Raw genomic sequence first — 23,672 nt, 5'->3', positions numbered from 1 at the left:
CGCACCGTATACTAGGATTTTGAAGGAACGTGGAGTTGCTATTAAGCGTGGGATGAAGGGGACGAAAAAGGTAAGCGAAGAGTTTGACTTTCATTTGGTGGAATATATGTGGCGGCGCCTCAAAAATAATAAATCGTCATCCGAAAAAATTAAAGACTTTATATTTGCAATAAAAGCAATATTGACGCAATAAAAGCAATATATCCGCCACCCGAGTTTGAGGGCCATGGCATTTGAGTTATGATATAGACCCTAAAACATATGAGACATTGAGCCATGGTATTTAATTTATTATATTTGATATGTGAATGTTTTTTATTTGTTGCGATGCATGTTGAAAATTATATTTTTATTTGTTATAAAGGTCTGTTAAAAATTATTTTCAATTTCTAAATGCTTGCTTTTTTTCTTGTGTCTCACCGTATGCTTAGGATTTATTATCTTATGATTATCATTTTGTTTACTTTTTTTGCCAACTCAAACTTGTGGTGACGCTTTACTTTGAGGTTGCCAAAAATTTGGCGACAAACGTAAACGCATCATTTTGGTGTTGGCGACAATTTTAAAAATCGCGCCAAGGCCGCACCGTATACTAGGATTTTACCCCTTCGTCAATTGTTAGTTGTTTGAGTACGCGAGTAGCCAGGTATGAAGAGGAAGTAGTGCCGTACGTAACTGTGCACAACCTGTAAGTTTTAATCGGCTTCGATGGATCATCTCTCCAAAAAATTTTTTTGGAAATCGCGATCTTCATCATGAATTTGAACTTGTCGATACATTTTCAATAAGTCGCTAGTAATGGCTATGGGATAGCATCTAAACCTCAAAAGAATAGTAAATAAGTCATCTTGCACCTTGGGACCATTCATTAGTGTGTCATTAAGCGATATCCCTGATGTAGTTTTGGCACTAGCATTGAAAACGACGCGTTTTGTGGTAAGACTGGATTCTTTTAGCACGTGATGATGAGGTATATAATAATGAAAATTTACTTTATCTGGATTATCATCGGATTATTCGGACATGAAATCTTTGTACTGTTGATATACTTCAGGAGTTTTTATTAATTTTTGTTCTAGACTAAGAAAGTTGCGAAAGGCTGATAGTCTGGAATTACCCAACTCATTTCTTTTAGGCTTGAATGGCAATTTTACTGAGTAACGACCATTTTCACTACGGACGTGATTTTCCACGAAATGATTTTCACACAATCTTTCCTCTTTAGTTAAAGGTTTCGATGTGGGAATTTGTTCCAAATCCCAAAATGATTTAACTAATTCCTCCGTGTTTACGTTTAGCGTATTGACTGAAACCTGCTTACGGTTTGGGAATTCAAAATGTGTAGTTCCAGCAATTACCCATCCTAACTTAGAACAACATGCAAATGGAAGATTTTTGCCCCTTTTAATTATCTCGCCATTTATTAAAGTAAGGAATACATCAACTCCAAGTAAAATATCAATTTCTCCCGATTCATGAAATGTAGGATCTGCTAAGGTAAAGTTAAATCTTCGAAACTTTCATATAAATTCAAAGGTAATGTTACACTTGGAATGTTTCCTGTAATTTTGTCTATTATGTAAGCGAACGTTGAAATTCTGTAATTAGTATTAAAATGAGGTGTAAACAACAACTCAACTTCTCCAGTAGTAGTTGTATTGAAAGTACCTAAGCATGACACTAATATCTTCGAATCCTTTATGCTCAATCCTAAATTGATAGCTGTTTTCCGACGAATGAATGATTTTTCACTACCTGAATCTAGTAAACATCTACAATTTATGAATTCATTTTTTGACTTTTGAACCTTAATTAAAGCAGTACACAAAAGTACATGACTACGTTTACCATTAGCATGAGCTCCAAAATGTTTATTTTCATAGTTGTTTGCACAAACAGTTGGAGAAACCTCACTCAAGTTGTTTTCTGGTTTAATTTGCGATTTCGGAACAAACACTTGTGCTTCCGGTGAAGGGAATCTAGATGCATTTTTTGGTTTGAAATTATTTTCTAAATGCAAAATGCTATGATGATGCTTAAAACAATGCTTGCAGGTATTTGCACTCTTCCACATTTTAACTTTATGGACATTAGACAAACAATTAAAACAAAGTTTATTAGTCTTAACAAACTCTATTCGTTTTTGCACTGGTAAATTTAAAAAATTAGAACACCTGTATAAAAAATTATCTTCTTTACAAAATAAGCAGGTAGAATTAGTAATCAGAGAAGTAACCCTATTATACAATGGTTTATCTGATTTATGCGTTTTACTAATTAAAGGTTTACTGTTCTGTAATGTTCTAGCGTAATATTTCAAAAATTCTATCAAGTCATCCAAATTTGGTATTTCGTCTTTTTTTAATTGACGCTCCCACCACAACTTTGTCGAAACGTCAAGTTTTAGCAAAATAATATACAACAACAAAGTATCACTAAAATTATCTATCCTTTGATCTAATATTTCCAATGAGCGAGTTATTTCGTTTACGTTATTTACTAAACTTAATATCGATGATGCAGATTCCATTTGTATTCGTGAAACGTTAAGAATTCTTTTAATAAAAGCAAATATCTGTTCCCTCTTACTAGAAAATCTCTCTTCTAGTAAATTCCAAGCAATACTGAAATTTTGATCAGCTATGGGAATTGACTGAATAATGCGATAAGCATCATTTTTCAAAGAACTCTTTAAATATTGTAATTTTTGAGCTCCAGAAAGATTTGGATTGTTGCGAACACTAGCGTTAAATAAATCTTTAAATGTTATCCACTCAGTTAAATTTCCGCTAAATGTGGGTAAAGATAATTTCGGTAACTTTAAACTTTCAGAGATTGATTCAGGTACGACAGGTTTATCGCCATTTGCATTTACGACCTTGTAAATCTTTAACTTACGAATAATTTTTAAGTGAACCTCCTCAATTTTCTCTAAAATCGACTGTTCTTCCTCAACGAAAGTGTCTATTTTTTCTTCATCACAATTTGTATAAATTTCTCTAAATAGAGATTTAAAATCTGCCTTAAAGATTTTACATTTTTCTAAGATTAATACAGCTTCAGCATTATCTAAGTTATCATAATCTATTCTCTCGATGAATTTCGTTACCTGTGTTTTCAAAAATTTCTTTCGCTTTTTTTCTATATCTGACATTTTGAAAATATTCTAAATTCTCGATTTTACTAATACTTTAAACACTAAAATAGTAGCTATAACGAAATCTCAAATGCAATTAAAATGCGTTAACTATTTCACTCACCTCGTACACTGTATCCATTCCGTAACTCTTGAGAATTCTGAACCGAAATTGCATTATCACCACCATTACCAAATTGCACCATTACGGACACGTAGAATTCTTATTCACAAGCGCGGGTTTTTCTCGAAGCGCCGGCGTAGGACGACCAAATAATGTAAAGCGGTATCTTAACTTTAAATTAATAAACCTAAGAATACATCACTGCGAGTGGACTGTAAAATTAACCTTTATTCGGCGGTTTGAACTTTCGAACACAAAGTAAAAATACAGCACAAAGTAAGAGTTACAATTAGTGGTTTTAAGAATGCAAGAACAAAATGCAAGCTACGCATACAATCTGCGCATTGCGAAATAATATCTCACAGATAGGCAGAGAGCTTTGGTGGCCGAAACAGGATGTAACCTTGTTCATACGTTTCATAATAAATCGGTTTTCCTAGAACTTTAAAATATAGTTTGTATGTTTTTATAATATGAAATTATTATTTGAAACCTATAAATACACTGGTGTGCAAAAATTAAGGACGAAGTCGAAAAATTAGCATATCAGCTGAACGAAGAGGCAGAGCGGACAGAAAGACAATTAGGAGATTACGTAAGGTGATGTACGGTAGCACATGCGCAGATATGCAGGTAGACATAATGGGGGAATGTCTGAGTAGTATAAAGCATGTTGTCGGTGTAAGATCAGTATTTCTGGCAAAGAGATTGCACGCCGTATAGCAGTTAAAATCACACCGAGTTGCTGCCTCAGCGAGAAATGGCGAATAATCAATCTGTTAGACGACATCTGGATGCTTTTACCCGAGGTCGAATCATTGGGAAGTTGGAGGAAGGCCACAGTGTGACAAGTGTGGTTGCTGAGTTCGGAATTGCTAACAGCATCCTTTCACGACTTTGGAGACAATTTCAAACTACAGGAACAGCTATCCGGGGGTTTAGTAGTGGTCGTCCACGAGGAACCACACCCACAGATGACCGGCCTTACAGGCCAGAAGAAACAGGCGGCAGACAGCAGCAGAAATCGCTAGACACACGACACACGCGACTCGACGACCGATATCGCGTTTTACCGTGGCCAGAAGACTGCATGGTGGTGGTCTGTTTGCACGACGCCCTGTACGGTGTGTACCTCTAACGCTTGCCCATCGGAGAATGCGTTCTGTGCTGCCGGGAACACCGTAATTGGAGAGACAATGAATGGGGACGAGTACTTTTTAGATATGAGAGCAGATTCAGTCTGAGTAGAGATTCTCATCGCATACTCATCTGGAGAGAGCAGGGAAGCCGCAATCATCCCTCGAACATCATTGAAACGGACAGGTATGGAGGTGGCGGTGTTCTCGTTTGGGGAGGCATCATGCTTGGTAGTCGTACAGACCTTCACATCTTCGACGCAGGTTCAGTCAACGGGACCCGTTATTGTAACGAGATTCTTCTTCCATATGTGCGTCTTTTTAGAGGCGCTATGGGTCCGCAGCTCCTTTATATTTGTGCCTGTGCTCAGCGAAGAGTCGTCTGTATACGATCTCGTTAGTGCTTGCCTTCACAAGATGTTTGAAAACATCAAGAAGCTGATTCCGTGAATTTTCCGAAGGTGGGATTTCGAAGTTCTGTACTGCTTGCGGGCGCATATCAGAGAGGGAATGTTCCTCAATGATAGGGCGAACTCTTAAAGGAAAGGTAGGAATACAGGATGGACGTGTTTCAAATAATGTATTACACTCATTATCAAGTAAGTACAGCTTATTAGGATGTTCAGGTTGAGATAGAATATTAAAATATTGCAAAAGGGACAATTGCTCACGCCTCAGATAAAGTGATGGTTCGTTAGAGTCAACATATGGGCTCTGGACAGGAGAAGTCCTGAAAGCTCCTCAACAAATTGGCAGAGCTTGATGGTGAACAGGATCCAATTTTAACAAAACAGATGACCGAGCGGATCCATAAACAACTGAGCCATATTCCAGTCTGGAGCGGATAAGCGCTCTATAAATGCGAAGCATGGAGCAACGCTTTGCACCCCAGGAGGTGTTCGCCAACACTTTTAAAATATTTAGTGTTTTTAGACACTTCTTTCTCAGGTTTAAAACATGAGAAAGGAAAGTCAATTTTCGGTCGAACGTCACTCCTAAAAATTTTACTTCAGGCGCAATTGGAATAACTGTACCATTCAGATATAACTCAGGTTCAGGATGGAGATCACGCTTCCTACAAAAGTGTACGCACACAGTTTTCTGTTTTGAAAAAGTAAATCCCTGTTTGTTTGACCATTCCTGGATCTTATTCAGAGTCATCTGCAGTTGCCTCTCTATGTATCTCATGTCTGCCCCTCGACAGCTAATCTGTAAATCATCTACATATAGACATCCCAAGATGGTGAGAGTAGTTCTTTTAGGCTGAACAGCGTTACACTAAGCACACAGCCTTGAGGCACACCCTCTTCCTGTTCAAAAACATTGGATAAAGCAGAGCCAATTCTTATTTAAAAAGTTCTATTGTACAAGAAATTCGGAATAAAAATTGGTAGGTTGCCGCTCAAGCCACTCTCGTGGAGATGGCGAAGTATACCGTATCTCCATGCCTTATCATAAGCTTTCTCAATGTCAAAGAATATTGACACAAGGTGACTTCTTTTGACAAAAGCTTTTCGAATAGATGTCTCTAAAAGAAGCATATTATCTACGTTCGTTCTTCCCTTTCGAAAACCGCTTTGATAAGGCGATATAATATTATTCTTTTCCAAGAAGTAGACTAGGCGGCTGGTAACTATCTTTTCGAACACTTTGCATAGGCAACTCGAAAGCAGTTCTTTCTCTGGTTTAGGAGTAGAAATGACAACAGCTCTCCTCCATGCACTGGCAAAAGTACGCTCCTTCCACATTCTATTGTAAAGATTGAGAACGGCAGTCAGTGACTCATAGGACAGATGACTCATAGGACAGATTTTCTTAATTCCCGCCATCAAGAACCGGAGAAGACCTACGTGTCTGCAATAAAGCACTCCTTAATTCAAGCATAGTAAAGTCTATTGTAAGGCTCAGATTTGGAAGAGTTGAATGCGATGGGATTTATTTAGAGTGCTGCTTCATAGAGAGAAATGCCCCTCAGGGGGCTCACTTTTGTGAGTACGGGTGTGGCAATCCCGAGGTACCCTAGCCCTTCAGGGGATCATCTTCTTGATGAGACGGGTGTCACGATCCAGGAGCCCCAGTGATCTATCCTCTTTTCCGTCTCCTCTTATCTTGGCTGGAACTTTTTCCCTTCCCTTCTCCCTTGTGGTTTCTCTCTACGGAGTTTGGGGCTCGTCACGAGAGGCTGGAACAGACCTTGTTTCTAGTTTTCGAGTGGGGAGAAAACTGCCCACGTGTTTGCCGTGCGTAGGGACCCGTGTCAGTGGAAAGGAGGGTCCTGGTAGTTGAGGGGCGAGGTACTGTCCCCAACACACTGCTTTGGCCTCTGCTTCAGCTAAACGGGAGGCACCTTAGTCGTCCTCACGGGTGTCAATCGGCTGGTCACTAGTCCTTGTGTCAGTGGCTTGGGGTCAAGCTCTCGGGAGTACCTGCTTTCGGGAAAGCCGACTGTGGGGCTTCAGTTTGCGTATAGGTCCGGCTAGCCCTAACACAGGAATCTGTGTTTCCTTGTAGAGCTCCGTGGTGGGCGGGGCCGTCGGACCCGAATCTTTTCTTCCCTCATGATGGCTAACCCTCAAATTTTTCTAATCAAGGATTTTGAAGTTACTACAGTCACTCAACCGAATTCTGAAAAGTCTACTGCTAAACCAATCACTCAACCTAGTCCTGAAAAGTCTACTTCAAAAAAATTACGCACAGATGCAAATGCAAATAATTCTAATAGTAATCCCCGTTTCCTAGTTATCTCTAGTCCTTCTGGCGAGCAGCAGATGTCTCCTTTCATAATAATAAATATATTCATTTTTGTATTGGTGAGCCGAGAAAAATAAAGCGTCTCCGCTCCGGAGACTTCCTTATTGATACAATCTCAGCCACCCAGTCTGCTTCTTTACTTCAAATAACTAAACTTGGGCAAGCGAATGTCAATGTAACAGCACATAAGACACTGAATTATTGTCGTGGCGTTATATCGGAATTCGACTTTCTGTATGTTCCTGAAGAAGAGATCGCTTCCGAGCTGTCCGACCAAAATGTCTGCGGTGCTAGGCGGATTAAGATGCTTAAGGAAGGTAAGTTGATCGATACCAAACACGTGATCCTTACCTTCAACACGCCTGATCTGCCTAAGAATATTAAGCCCGGATATTTAAATTGTCCTGTAAGACCTTATATTCCCAACCCTATGCGATGCTTCCAATGCCAGCGTTTCGGCCATTCTAAGACGTCTTGTCGTCGCAGCCTCACATGCGCCCGATGCTCACAGTTTGGCAACGATTCTGAAAATTGTACCGCTGCGCCTCTTTGTATAAATTGCAAGGGTGAGCACCCAGCATTTTCACGCGTCTGCCCAAAATGGAAATTGGAAAAAGAAGTGCAGACTGCAAAGGTTGCGAGGAACATGTCATATGCCGAAGCCAGATGATTAGTTCAAAGCACACAGCTACGACCAAATACATGTTACGCCAATGCTCTTAGAAGATCTCGCACAGTTGCCATCCAATCATCAGTTAGTATGCAGACTCCACCAAACAAAACTCAACAGACTACAAATAACAAGAAGAAAGAAAACCCAACCCATACAGTACAAAATAAAGAAATAGTAATTCAAAGCAAACCCAAAACTACCACACGAAAAGAAACAAATAAAAATAGAAGTGCCAGCAATAGCTCTCTTGATGGAATGGTCTCTGAATCTGCGGATTCAGACGGTATGGAAGTCGAATAGGGTCTGGAAGTTCCCAAGCATCTACTTCCACGAAAAACCAAACAAGAGCACAGAAAGAACAAAAACTATTCATAATGGCCACCCTCGTATAATGGAACTGTCGTGGTTTCCACCGAAATCTGCTCGACATCAAAGCTATAATCAATGTTCATCAACCTTTATGCTTCGCAATACAGGAAACAAATCTAAAACCGGAACAACAAGCAAAACTTCGGTTTTCTTTCGTCAGGAAAGACAACATTGCAGGTGAGCGTGCCAGTGGAGGTGTAGGTCTCCTCACCTCACTGGATTATCCCTCAAATGTGCTTTCTTTGACGACATCCCTCCAAGTTGTCGCTACTCAAACAAATTTTGATTTTGTTGCTACAGTCGTTTCTCTGTATTTGCCTCCAAATGAGCATATTGATCAGCAAGATTTAAATGGTCTTTTAGAGCAGCTGCCTGAACCTTTCATTATAATAGGTGATTTTAACGGCCATAGTGAGCTCTGTGGTAGTAAAGATACAAATTGCCGAGGAAGACAAATTGAGCGATTGATTGAAGATCATAGCCTTTGTCTCCTGAATAATGGGCAGGATACTTACTTCCATGAGCCTTCAAAGACATTCCACGCTCTCGACCTTGCCATAACAGTGATGATTATCCCATTTTTGTGTCTCTTGAACGAAGAGGAGCAAACCCCATGTCGAGACTCCCTCGGTTTATACTGGACAGGGCAGACTGGGAACTCTTCTCTTCCATTGCAGAGCTCACAGATCAAATGGTAGAAGTTGTGCATATCGATGACGCTGTTGAAGCTGTTACTAATACTATTACTCAGGCAGCTATGCTTTCCATTCCTAGAACTTCAGGAAAACTACTAAAATATTCGAAACCATGGTGGAATCGCGACTGTCATGAAGCACTGAAAAAACAGAAAAAAGCATGGGGTATTTTTCGTAGATATCCTACTCTGCGAAACCTCATAGCATTTAAAAGAGCCAAAGCAAATGCACGAAAAGTAAGGAGGCAGAGCCAAAGGAATTCTTGGATTTCCTATGTGTCGTCAATAACATCCTCTACGCCTAGTAAGCGGGTTTGGGAAAGAGTTCGAAAAGCAAGCGGAATATATAAGGACCACTCACTTTCCTTTTTGGAAAAATATGGCCGAGTGATTAGCTCTATAGAAGAAATTGCTAATACTATTGGTGAGACATTTGCTGCCGTTTCTTCCAGCCGAAATTATTCACCTGCATTTCTTTCTATCAAGCAATGCTCTGAAAAAAATCCCATCGCTTTCAACTCTTCCAAATTTGAGCCTTATAATAGAGATTTTACTCGGCCAGAGTTAAAGAGAGCTTTGTTACAGACACATAGGTCGTCTCCGGGTCTTGATGGCGTGAATTACGATATGCTAAAGCATCTGTCCTATAAGTCACTGAATGCCCTTCTCACGCTTTACAATAGAGTATGGAAGGAGCATACTTTTCCCAGTGCATGGAGGAGAGCTGTTGTCATTCCTATTGCGAAGCCAGGGAAAGATCCAAGGAATCCCTCGAACTATCGGCCAATTGCCCTTACGAGTTGCCTATGCAAGCTGTTTGAAAAAATGGTAAACAGCCGCCTAGTCTACTTCTTGGAAAAGAATAATATTATATCGCCTTATTAAAGTGGTTTTCGAAAGGGGAGAAGAACCGTAGATATTATGCTCCTCTTAGAGACATTCATTCGAAAAGCTTTTCTAAGAAGAAGTCACCTAGTCTCGGTATTCTTTGATATTGAGAAAGCTTATGATAAGGCATGGAGATACGGTATACTTCGGGATCTTCACGAGAGTGGCTTGCGCGGCAACCTACCAATTTTCATTCAGAATTTCTTGAAACCTAGAACTTTTCAAGTAAGGATTGGCTCTGTCTTTTCAGATATTTTTGAACAGCAAGAGGGTGTGCCTCAAGGCTGTGTGCTTATTGTAACTCTGTTCAGCCTAAAAATAAATTCTGTATTAGAAGAACTTCCTCGCACCATTTCACGATCTTTATATGTTGATGATCTACAAATTAGCTGTCGGGGTGCGGATATGAGACATGTAGAGAGGCAGCTCCAAATCGCTTTGAACAGGATCCAGGAATGGGCAAAAAGACAAGGATTTACGTTTTCAAAACAGAAGACTGTGTGCGTGCATTTTTGTAAAAAGCGAGGTCTCCATCCTGAGCCTGAATTATACCTCAATGGGTCTGTAATTCCAGTTGCACCTGAAGTAAAATTTTTAGGGGTGATGTTCGACCGAAAATTGACTTTCCTTCCTCATGTCTTAAACTTGAGAAAAAAGTGTACCAAATTTTTAAATATCTTAAAAGTCCTAGCGAACACCTCCTGGGGTGCAGAGCGTTGCTCCATGCTTCGCATTTACAGAGCTCTAATTCGCTCTAAACTGGACTACGGCTCAGTTGTTTACGGATCTGCCCGGTCTTCAGTGTTGTTAAAACTAGATCCTGTTCATCATCAGGCTCTGCGGATTTGTTCTGGAGCCTTCAGGACATCTCCTGTGCAGGGCCTTTTTGTTGACTGTCACGAGCCATCACTCCGTTTGAGGCGTGAGGAGTTGTCTCTTTTACAGTATTTTAATATATTGTCTCAACCTGAACATCCTTACAAACTGTGTTTATCTGATGATAGCTGTGACCATTTATTTGAAGCACGTCCATCCTGTGTGCCTTATTTTGCTATAAGGGTTCGTTTGCTTATTGAAGAATTCTCCTTATCTGATATGTCCCCACAAGCAGTACAGAATTTTGAGATCCCTCCTAGGGAAAATGCACAAATCCAGCTTCTTGACATTTTCCACAATTACAGAAAAAACACCACAAATGACATCATATACAAACAAATTTTTCCTGAGCACAGGCATAATTACAGCAGTTATCTTCCCGTATATACGGATGGATCAAAGTCAACTTGTCACGCTGGGATGTCCTGTATAATTGGTGACCACTTGGAGGGCAGACGTTTACACGACGCCTCCTCGGTCTTAACCACTGAACTGACTGCTATCTATTATGCGCTTTTGTACATCTCAACGCTTTACTATAAATATTTCATTATATATACAGACTCCTACAGTGCACTAAAAGCTTTAGAATCTATTTCAAGCCTCGACAATCCTGTGATAGTGGATGTTCTCAAGTTGAATATTAAATTGACATGTAGTGGATTTGAACTTCTGTACTGCTGGGTCCCCGGACATACAGGAATAAAGGGCAATGAGCTGGCGGACATCGCAGCGAAATCTGCTGTTGAAATGTCTGGCCGCCGCATCTCTTTTAGAGATATCTGTTGTGTCATCAAAGGGAAGATCAGATATAAATGGCAACAACTTTGGGACATTCAGATACATAACATGTTGAGAAGGGTAAAGGCTAAAATAGAGCATTGGTATACTACTTGCAATCGTAAGGAACAAGTTCTTTTAACTCGCCTTAGAATTGGTCACACTAGAGTAACACATAACTACCTTTTGAAAGCTGAAAACGAGCCTGTTTGTGCAAACTGTGATGTTTGTCTCTCAGTATATCACATTTTAATTGAATGTCCATATTTTAATAGTCTTCGTGAGAAGTATATTAATAGCTGCGACCTGCCTTTCGACCGTTTAATCGGAAGAGAGGTCAATATCAATATGTTTGACTACCTGAAAGAAACAGGTTTCTATTATTTAATTTGATTTTTTGTCTTGAGATTTTATGTTAGAACTTTAATGAATCAGATATTTTAAGATTATATATCTATACTGCATATTTCATTATCTGAATCATAATCAACATTTTCATCCCACCATTTCCCCCTCAGGGGGCTCAATTTTGTGAGTACGGGTGTGGCAATCCCGAGGTACCCTAGCCCTTCAGGGGATCATCTTCTTGGTGAGACGGGTGTCACGATCCTGGAGCCCCAGTGATCTATCCTCTTTTCCGTCTCCTCTCCTCTTAACTGGAACTTTTTCCCTTCCCTTCTCCCTTGTGGTTTCTCTCTACGGAGTTTGGGGCTCGTCACGAGAGACTGGAACAGACCTTGTCTCTAGTTCTCGAGTGGCGAGAAAACTGCCCACGTGTTTGCCGTGCGTGGAGACCCGTGTCGCTGGAAAGGAGGGTCCTGGTAGTTGAGGGGCGAGGTACTGTCCCCAACACACTACTTTGGCCTCTGCTTCAGCTAAACGGGAGGCACCTTAGTCGTCCTCACGGGTGTCAATCGGCTGGTCACTAGTCCTTGTGTCAGTGGCTTGGGGTCAAGCTCTCGGGAGTACCTGCTTTCGGGAAAGCCGACTGTGGGGCTTCAGTTTGCGTATAGGTCCGGCTAGCCCTAACACAGGAATCTGTGTTCCCTAGTTGGGCTCCGTGGTGGGCGGGGCCGTCGGACCCGAATCTTTATTCTTTCACTATGGCTTCTTCTCATATCTACTTAATTAAAGATTTCGAGGTAACTCCAGTCATTCAAACTAGTTCTGAAACGTCTACAGCTAAACCAGTCACTCAACCTAGTTCTGAAACGTATACTGCTAAACCAGTCACTCAACCTAGCTCTGAACCATCTACTAATAAACCAATCATTCAACTTAGCTCTGAAACGTCTACTACTAAACCAGTCACTCAACCTAGTTCTGAAAATTCTGCAAAAAAATTAAGGACAGATGCAAATAAAAAAAATCATCACAATAGTTCTCGTTTCCTAGTCATCTCTAGTCCTTCTGGCGAAATGCATAAGATGTCTCCTTTCGTAATAAATAAATACATCCAGTCTTGTATTGGTGAGCCGAGAAACATAAAGCGTCTCCGCTCCGGAGACTTGCTTATTGATACAAACTCAGCCACCCAGTCTGCTTCTTTACTTCAGATTACTAAACTTGGGCAAGCGAATGTCACTGTAACACCCCATAAGTCACTGAACTATTGTCGTGGTGTAATCTCAGAATTCGACCTTCTGTATGTTTCTGAAGAAGAGATCGCTTCTGAGTTATCCGAACAAAATGTCTGCGGTGTAAGGCGGATCAAGATGCGTAAAGAAGGTAAGTTGATAGACACGAAACACGTGATCCTTACCTTCAACACGCCTGATCTGCCTAAGAATATTAAGGCCGGATATCTAAATATTCCTGTAAGACCTTATATTCCAAACCCTATGCGATGTTTCCAATGCCAGCGTTTCGGCCATTCTAAGACGTCTTGTCGTGGCAGCCTCACATGCGCCCGATGCTCACAGATTGGCCACGATTCTGATAATTGTACCGCTGCGCCTTTGTGTATAAATTGCAAGGGTGACCACCCAGCATTTTCTCGCATGTGCCCAAAATGGAAATCGGAAAAAGAATCCAGACTACAAAAGTTACTAGGAACATCTCTTACGCCGAAGCCAGAAGACTAGTCCAGAGCACACAGCTTCGACCAAATTCATCATACGCCAGTGCTGTTAAATCATATCGTACAGTTGCCACCCAAACATCAATAGGCACACAGACCCTACCAAATAAAACCCAACCGTCTACATCCAACAAGAAAAAAGAAAATGCAACTCATATAGTACAAAAAAAGAAACAATTATTCAAAGTAAGCCGAAAACTGCCACACAAAAAATATCAAATAAAAATAGAAGTCGCAGCAATAGCTCTCTTGATGACATGATTTCTGAATCTGCGGATTCAGACTTTATGGAAGTGGAAGAGGGTCTGGAATTTCCCAGGCATCTACTTCCACGAAAAACAAAAGAACAGCACAGGAAAAACAAAAACCATTCATAATGGCCACCCTCGTGTCATGGAACTGTCGCGGTTTCCACCGAAATTTGCTTGACATCAAATCTATAATAAATGCGTACCATCCTGTGTGCTTAGCAATACAGGAAACAAATCTGAAACCAGAACACCATGCAAAACTTCGGAGGTTTTCTTTCGTCAGGAAGGATAACCTTGCAGGTGAGCGTGCCAGTGGAGGAGTAGGTCTCCTCTCCTCACTGGATTATCCCTCAAATGTACTTCCTTTGACGACATCCCTCCAAGTTGTCGCTACTCAAATAAATTTTGATATTGTTGTTTCATTTGTTTCTTTGTATTTGCCTCCAAATGAGCACATTTATCAGCAAGATTTAAATAATCTAATAGAGCAGCTGCCTGAGCATTTTATTATAATAGGAGATTTTAACGGCCATAGTCCACTCTGGGGTAGCAAAGATACAAATTGCCGAGGAAGACAAATTGAGCAGATGATCGAAGATCACAGCCTTTGTCTCCTAAATAATGGGCAAGATACATACTTCCATGAGCCTTCAAGGACATTCCACGCTCTCGATCTTGCCATCTGTTCACCATCTCTGTTGCCATTTTGCACTTTTAGTGTCGGAAATGACCTGTACAACAGCGATCATTATCCTATTTTTGTGTCTCTTGCACGAAGAGGAGCAAACCCGATGTCGAGATCCCCTCGATTCATACTGGACAGGGAAGACTGGGAACTCTTCTCTTCCATTGCAGAGCTCACAGATGAAATGGTAGAAGATGCGCATATCGATGACGCTGTTGAAGCTGTTACTAATACTATTATTCAGGCAGCTATGCTCTCCATTCCTAGAACATCAGGAAAACTACTAAAATATTCAAAACAATGGTGAAATCGCGACTGTCATGAAGCACTGAAAAAACAGAAAAAAGCATGGGGTATTTTTCGTAGATATCCTACTCTGCGAAACCTCATAGCTTTTAAAAGAGCCAAAGCAAATGCAGGGAAAGTAAGAAGGCAGAGCCAGAGGGATTCCTGGATTTCATATGTGTCCTCAATAACATCCTCTACGCCTAGTAAGCGGGTTTGGGAAAGAGTTCGAAAAGCATGCGGAATGTATGAAGACCACTCACTTTCCTTGCTGGAAAAAGATGGCCGAGTGATTAGCTCCATAGAAGAAATTGCAAATACAATTGGTGAGACATTTGCTGCCGTTTCTTCCAGCCGAAATTACTCACCTGCATTTCTTTCTATCAAGCAACGCTCTGAGAAAAATCCCATCGCTTTCAACTCTTCCAACTTTGAGCCGTACAATAGAGACTTTACTATGGTTGAATTAAAGAGAGCTTTGTTGCAGACACATAGGTCTTGTCCGGGTCTGGATGGCGTGTATTATGAAATGCTAAAGCATCTGTCCTATAAGTCACTGAGTGCCCTTCTCACACTTTACAATAGAGTGTGGAAGGAGCGTACATTTCCCAGTGTATGGAGGAGAGCTGTTGTCATTCCTATTGCGAAGCCAGGGAAAGACCCGAGGAATCCCTCGAACTATCGGCCAATTGCCCTTACCAGCTGTGTTTGCAAACTGTTTGAAAAGATGGTAAACAGCCGCCTAGTCTACTTCTTGGAAAAGAATGATATTATATCGCCTTATCAGAGTGGTTTTCGAAAGGGAAGAACAACGGTACATAACATGCTCCTCTTAGAGACATCTATTCGAAAAGCATTTGTAAGAAGAAGCCACCTTGTCTCGATATTCTTCGACATTGAAAAAGCTTATGATAAGGCATGGAGATACGGTATACTCCGGGATCTTCACGAGAGTGGCTTGGGCGGCAACCTACCAATTTTCATTCAAAATTTCTTGAACACTAGAACTTTTCAAGTAAGAATTGGCTCTGTTTTTTCGGATGTTTTTGAACAGGAAGAGGGTGTGCCTCAAGGCTGTGTGCTCATTGTAACCCTGTTTAGTTTAAAAATAAATTCTGTACTAAAAGAACTTCCTCCCACCATCTTGGGATCTCTATATGTTGGTGATCTGCAGATTAGCTGTCGAGGAGCAGACATGAGATATGTAGAGAGGCAACTGCAGATGGCTCTGATTAAGATCCAAGAATGGTCAGACAAACAGGGATTTACATTTTCGAAACAGAAAACTGTCTGCGTGCACTTTTGTAGGAAGCGAGGTCTCCATCCTGAACCTGAGTTATACTTGAATGGTACAATTATTCCAGTTGCGCCCGAAGTAAAATTTTTAGGAGTGACGTTCGACCGAAAATTGACTTTCCTTTCTCATGTTTTAAACCTGAGAAAGAAGTGTCTCAAAACACTAAATATGTTAAAAGTGTTGGCGAACACCTCCTGGGGTGCAGAGCGTTGCTCCATGCTTCGCATTTACAGAGCGCTTATCCGCTCTAGACTGGACTATGGCTCAGTTGTTTATGGATCCGCTCGGTCATCTGTTTTGTTAAAACTGGATCCTGTTCACCATCAAGGTTTGAGGATATGTTCAGGAGCCTTCAGGACTTCTCCTGTCCAGAGCCTGTATGTTGACTGTAATGAACCATCACTTTATCTGAGGCGTGAACAATTGTCCCTTTTGCAATATTTTAATATACTATCCCAACCTGAACATCCCAATAAGCTGTGCTTACTTGATGATGTGAGTAACGCGTTATTTGAAACACGTCCATCTTGTGTTCCTACATTTCTTTTAAGAGTTCGCCCTGTCATTGAGGAACTTTCCCTCTCTGATATGCACCCCCAAGCAGTACAGAATTTTGAAATCCCACCTTGGGAAAATGCACGGATTCAGCTTCTTGATGTTTTTAAGTATCATGTGAAGGCAAGCACTAACGAGATTATATACAGACAACTCTTCGCTGAGCACAGGAACAAATATAGCAGTTATCTTCCAGTTTATACAGATGGGTCCAAGTCAAAAGATCATGTGGGGATGGCATATGTAATTAAAGACCACATGGAGGGCAGACGCTTGCACAATGCTTTCTCTGTCTTAACATCCGAATTTCCCTCAGGGGGCTCACTTTTGTGAGTACGGGTGTGGCAATCCCGAGGTACCCTAGCCCTTCAGGGGATCATCTTCTTGGTGAGACGGGTGTCACGATCCTGGAGCCCCAGTGATCTATCCTCTTTTCCGTCTCCTCTCCTCTTGGCTGGATCTTTTTCCCTTCCCTTCTCCCTTGTGGTTTCTCTCTATGGAGTTTGGGGCTCGTCACGAGAGGCTGGGACAGACCTTGTTTCTAGTTTTCAAGTGGGGAGAAAACTGCCCACGTGTTTGCCGTGCGTGGAGATCCGTGTCGCTGGAAAGGAGGGTCCTGGTAGTTGAGGGGCGAGGTACTGTCCCCAACACACTGCTTTGGCCTCTGCTTCAGCTAAACGGGAGGCACCTTAGTCGTCCTCACGGGTGTCAATCGGCTGGTCACTAGTCCTTGTGTCAGTGGCTTGGGGTCAAGCTCTCGGGAGTACCTGCTTTCGGGAAAGCCGACTGTGGGGCTTCAGTTTGCGTATAGGTCCGGCTAGCCCTAACACAGGAATCTGTGTTCCCTTGTTGGGCTCCGTGGTAGGCGGGGCCGTCGGACCCGAATCTTTATTCTTTCACTATGGCTTCTCATATTTACTTAATAAAAGATTTCGAGGTAACCCCAGTCACTCAAATCAATCCTGTCACTCAAGTCACTCAAATCACTCCTGTCACTCAACCTAGTTCTGAAACTTCTACTCCTAAACCAGTCACTCAACCTAGTTCTGAAACATCTACTGTTAAACCAGTCATTCAACCTATTTCTGAAACGTCTACTGCTAAACCACTCACTCAACCACTCACTCAACCTCTCACTCAACCTACTTCTGAAAAGTCTACTGCAAAAAAATTACGTACAGATACAAATGAAAAAAATCATAACAATATTCCCCGTTTCCTAGTCATCTCTAGTCCTTCTGGCGAAATGCATAAGATGTCTCCTTTCGTAATAAACAAATACATCCAGTCCTGTATTGGTGAGCCGAGAAATATAAAGCGTCTCCGCTCCGGAGACCTGCTTATTGATACAACCTCAGCCACCCAGTCTGCTTCTTTACTTCAGATAACTAAACTTGGGCAAGCGAATGTGACTGTAACACCACATAAGTCACTCAACTATTGTCGGGGTGTAATCTCAGAATTCGACCTTCTGTATGTTTCTGAAGAAGAGATCGCTTCTGAGCTCTCCGAACAAAATGTCTGCGGTGTAAGGCGGATCAAGATGCGTAAAGAAGGTAAGTTGATAGACACGAAACACGTGATCCTTACCTTCAACACGCCTGATCTGCCTAAGAATATTAAGGCCGGATATCTAAATATTCCTGTAAGACCTTATATTCCAAACCCTATGCGATGTTTCCAATGCCAGCGTTTCGGCCATTCTAAGACGTCTTCTCGTGGCAGCCTTACATGCGCCCGATGCTCACAGATTGGCCACGATTCTGAAAATTGTACGGCTGCGCCTCTTTGTATAAATTGCAAGGGTGAGCACCCAGCATTTTCACGCCTCTGCCCAAAATGGAAATTGGAAAAAGAAGTGCAGACTGCAAAGTTTACGAGGAACATCTCATATGCCGAAGCCAGAAGATTAGTCCAGAGCTCACAGCTTCGACCAAATACATCATACGCCAGTGCTGTAAAATCATCTCGTACAGTCGCCACCCAAACATCAATAGGCACACAGACCCTAGCAAATAAAACCCATCCGTCTACATCCAACAAGCAAAAAGAAAATGCAACCCATATAGTACAAAAGAAAGAAACAGTTATTCAAAGTAAGCCCAAAACTTCTACACAGAAAATATCCAATAAAAATAGAAGTCGCAGCAATAGCTCTTTTGATGAGATGATTTCTGAATCTGCGGATTCAGACTTTATGGAAGTAGAAGAGGGTCTAGAAGTTCCCAGGCATCTACTTCCACGAAAAACAAAAGAACAGCACAGAAAAAACAAAAACCATTCATAATGGCCACCCTCATGTCATGGAACTGTCGCGGTTTCCACCGAAATTTCCTTGACATCAAATCTATAATAAATGTGTATCATCCTGTGTGCTTAGCAATACAGGAAACAAATTTGAAACCTGAACACCATGCAAAACTTCGGAGGTTTTCTTTCGTCAGGAAGGATAACATTGCAGGTGAGCGTGCCAGTGGAGGTGTAGGTCTCCTCTCCTCACTGGATTATCCCTCAAATGTACTTCCTTTGACGACATCCCTCCAAGTTGTCGCTACTCAAATAAATTTTGATATTATTGTTTCATTTGTTTCTTTGTATTTGCCTCCAAATGAGCACATTTATCAGCAAGATTTAAATAATCTAATAGAGCAGCTGCCTGAGCCTTTTATCATAATAGGAGATTTTAACGGCCATAGTCCACTCTGGGGAAGTAAAGATACAAATTGCCGAGGAAGACAAATAGAGCAGATGATCGAAGATCATAGCCTTTGTCTCCTAAATAATGGGCAAGATACGTACTTCCATGAGCCTTCAAGGACATTCCACGCTCTCGATCTTGCCATCTGTTCACCATCTCTGTTGCCATTTTGCACTTTTAGTGTCGGAAATGACCTGTACAACAGCGATCATTATCCTATTTTTGTGTCTCTTGCACGAAGAGGAGCAAACCCCGTGTCGAGAGTCCCTCGTTTTATCCTGGACAGGGCAGACTGGGAACTCTTCTCTTCCGTTGCAGAGCTGACAGAGGAAATGGTAGAAGGTGTGCATATCGATGACGCTGTTGAAGCTGTTACTAATACTATTATTCAGGCAGCTATGCTTTCGATTCCTAGAACATCAGGAAAAACACAAAAATATTCGAAACCATGGTGGAATCGCGACTGTCATGAAGCACTGAAAAAACAGAAAAAAGCATGGGGTATTTTTCGTAGATATCCTACTCTGCGAAACCTCATAGCTTTTAAAAGAGCCAAAGCAAATGCACGGAAAGTAAGAAGGCAGAGCCAGAGGGATTCCTGGATTTCATATGTGTCCTCAATAACATCCTCTACACCTAGTAAGCGGGTTTGGGAAAGAGTTCGAAAAGCATGCGGAATGTACAAAGACCACTCACTTTCCTTTCTGGAAAAAGATGGCCGAGTGATTAGCTCCATAGAAGAAATTGCAAATACAATTGGTGAGACATTTGCTGCCGTTTCTTCCAGCCGAAATTACTCAACTGCATTTCTTTCTATCAAGCAACGCTCTGAGAAAAATCCCATCGCTTTCAACTCTTCCAACTTTGAGCCGTACAATAGAGACTTTACTATGGTTGAACTAAAGAGAGCTTTGTTGCAGACACATAGGTCTTGTCCGGGTCTGGATGGCGTGTATTATGAAATGCTAAAGCATCTGTCCTGTAAGTCACTGAGTGCCCTTCTCACACTTTACAATAGAGTGTGGAAGGAGCGTACATTTCCCAGTGCATGGAGGAGAGCTATTGTCATTCCTATTGCGAAGCCAGGGAAAGACCCGAGGAATCCCTCGAACTATCGGCCAATTGCCCTTACCAGCTGTGTTTGCAAACTGTTTGAAAAGATGGTAAACAGCCGCCTAGTCTACTTCTTGGAAAAGAATGATATTATATCGCCTTATCAGAGTGGTTTTCGAAAGGGAAGAACAACTGTAGATAACATGATCCTCTTAGAGACATCTATTCGAAAAGCATTTGTAAGAAGAAGCCACCTTGTCTCGATATTCTTCGACATTGAAAAAGCTTATGATAAGGCATGGAGATACGGTATACTCCGGGATCTTCACGAGAGTGGCTTGCGCGGCAACCTACCAATTTTCATTCAAAATTTCTTGAACATTAGAACTTTTCAAGTAAGAATTGGCTCTGTTTTTTCGGATGTTTTTGAACAGGAAGAGGGTGTGCCTCAAGGCTGTGTGCTCAGTGTAACCCTGTTTAGTTTAAAAATAAATTCTGTACTAAAAGAACTTCCTCCCACCATCTTGGGATCTCTATATGTTGATGATCTGCAGATTAGCTGTCGAGGAGCAGACATGAGATATGTAGAGAGGCAACTGCAGATGGCTCTGATTAAGATCCAAGAATGGTCAGACAAACAGGGATTTAACTTTTCGAAACAGAAAACTGTCTGCGTGCACTTTTGTAGGAAGCGAGGTCTCCATCCTGAACCTGAGTTATACTTGAATGGTACAATTATTCCAGTTGCGCCTGAAGTAAAATTTTTAGGAGTGACGTTCGACCGAAAATTGACTTTCCTTTCTCATGTTTTAAACCTGAGAAAGAAGTGTCTAAAAACACTAAATATTTTAAAAGTGTTGGCGAACACCTCCTGGGGTGCAGAGCGTTGCTCCATGCTTCGCATTTACAGAGCGCTTATCCGCTCTAAACTGGACTATGGCTCAGTTGTTTATGGATCCGCTCGCTCATCTGTTTTGTTAAAACTGGATCCTGTTCACCATCAAGGTCTGCGGATTTGTTGAGGAGCTTTCAGGACTTCTCCTGTGCAGAGCCTATATGTTGACTGTAACGAAGAATCACTTCATCTGAGGCGTGAGCAATTGTCCCTTTTGCAATATTTTAATACTCTATCTCAACCTGAACATCCCAATAAGCTGTGCTTACTTGATAATGAGTGTAACACATTATTTGAAACACGTCCATCCTGTGTTCCTACTTTCCCTTTAAGAGTTCGCCCTGTCATTGAGGAACTCTCCCTCTCTGATATGCACCCCCAAGCAGTACAGAATTTTGAAATTCCACCTTGGGAAAATTCACGGATCCAGCTTCTTGATGTTTTTAAACATCACGTAAAGGCGAGCACTAACGAGATCGTTTACAGACAACTTTTCGCTGAGCACAGGCACAAATATAGCAGTTATTATCCGATATACACAGATGGATCAAAGTCAAATGATCATGTCGGGATGGCTTTTGTATTTGAAAATTACATAGAGGGCAGATGCCTGCACCATGCTTTCTCTGTCCTAACATCTGAACTAACTGCAATATATTATGCTCTTTTGTACATCCCAAAGCACTGCCAGAAAAAGTTCATAGTTTACACAGACTCGTATAGTGCTCTTAAATCCTTGGAAGCTTTTCCCAACGCTCAGAATCCTGTGGTAGTGGATGTTCTCAAAATTCATAGAAATTTAATGATACGAGGATATGAAATCCTGTACTGCTGGGTTCCCGGGCATACGGGAATAAAGGGAAACGAGCTTGCAGACATCGCGGCAAAATCTGCTGTCGAACTGTCCAGTCGCCTTATCCCTTTTAGAGACATCTGCTGTGTCATCAAGGGAAAGATACGAAAAAAATGGCAGCAAATTTGGGATGTTCAGCATCACAACAAGTTGAGAAACATCAAACCTAGAATTGAGCATTGGGATTTTGCTGGAAATCGTAAAGAGGACGTTCTTTTGACTCGACTCAGAATTGGTCATACCAGAGTCACACATAGCTATCTTCTTAAAGCTGAAAATGAGCCTGTTTGTTTTAATTGTAATGTTTGTTTATCTGTTCGTCATATTTTAATTGAGTGTCAATGTTTTAATAGTCTTCGCCAGAAATATTTTAATAGCTGTGACTTACCTCTCGACCGTTTAATCGGAAGAGAGGTCAATTCTAATTTATTTTATTATTTAAAAGAGATTGGCTTTTATTACCAAATGTAATTTGTTTTGAAGACTGTGTCTTGAATGTTAATGTGCTTTTAACTTGTTTTTATATGACTTCATCCTCTGGATTTGGTACATTTATCTACTTGTTTTTATTTATTGAATTTTAATGTCATCAATTGTAATCATCTCATCTTTTGTTTGGCGCGTCATAATCATCTCTGGTTTTTGCGCCATAATCACTCACTCACTCACTCACTCACTCTTAACATCCGAATTAACTGCGATATATTATAGTCTTTTATACATCTCAAGGCTCTGCTACAAAAAGTTTATAATTTATACAGATTCGTATAGTGCTCCTAAATCAATAGAAGCTTTTCCTAATACTCAAAATCCAGTAATAGTGGATATTCTCAAAATACATATAAACTTAATAAATCGTGGGTATGATATCCTGTACTGCTGGGTTCCCGGGCATGTGGGAATAAAAGGGAATGAGCTGGCAGATATCACAGCAAAATGTGCTGTTGAACTGTCCAGTCGTCTCATCCCTTTTGCAGACATTTGTTGTGTTGTGAAACAAAAGATCCGAAAAAAATGGCAACAACTTTGGGATGTTCAGCTTCAAAATAAATTAAGACATGTAAAACCTAGAATTGAGCACTGGGAATTAACCAAAAATCGTAAGGAGGAAGTTCTTTTGACTCGCCTCAGAATTGGTCACACTAGAGTGACACATAACTACCTTTTAAAAGCTGAAAATGAGCCTGTTTCTTTTAACTGTAATGTTTGTTTATCTGTTCGTCATATTTTAATTGAGTGTCCATGTTTTAATACTCTTCGCCAGAAATATTTTAATAGCTGTGACTTACCTCTCGACCGTTTAATCGGAAGAGAGGTCAATTCTAATTTATTTTATTATTTAAAAGATATTGGCTTTTATTACCAAATGTAATTTGTTTTGAAGACTGTCTCTTGAATTTTAATATGTGCTTTTAACTTGTGTTTATATGACTTCATCCTCTGGATTTGGTACATTTATCTACTTGTTTTTATTTATTGAATTTTAATGTCATCAATTGTAATCATCTCATCTTTTGTTTGGCGCGTCATAATCATCTCTGGTTTTGCGCCATAATCACTCACTCACCCCTCACCCCCCTGCAACAAAGCTCT

This window comes from Stegodyphus dumicola, chromosome 7, assembly GCF_044657685.1.
Source record: "Stegodyphus dumicola isolate Sdum_Otavi_A_Nest chromosome 7, ASM4465768v1".
NCBI lineage: Eukaryota > Metazoa > Arthropoda > Arachnida > Araneae > Eresidae > Stegodyphus > Stegodyphus dumicola.
This window is presented reverse-complemented; position numbering follows the sequence as displayed.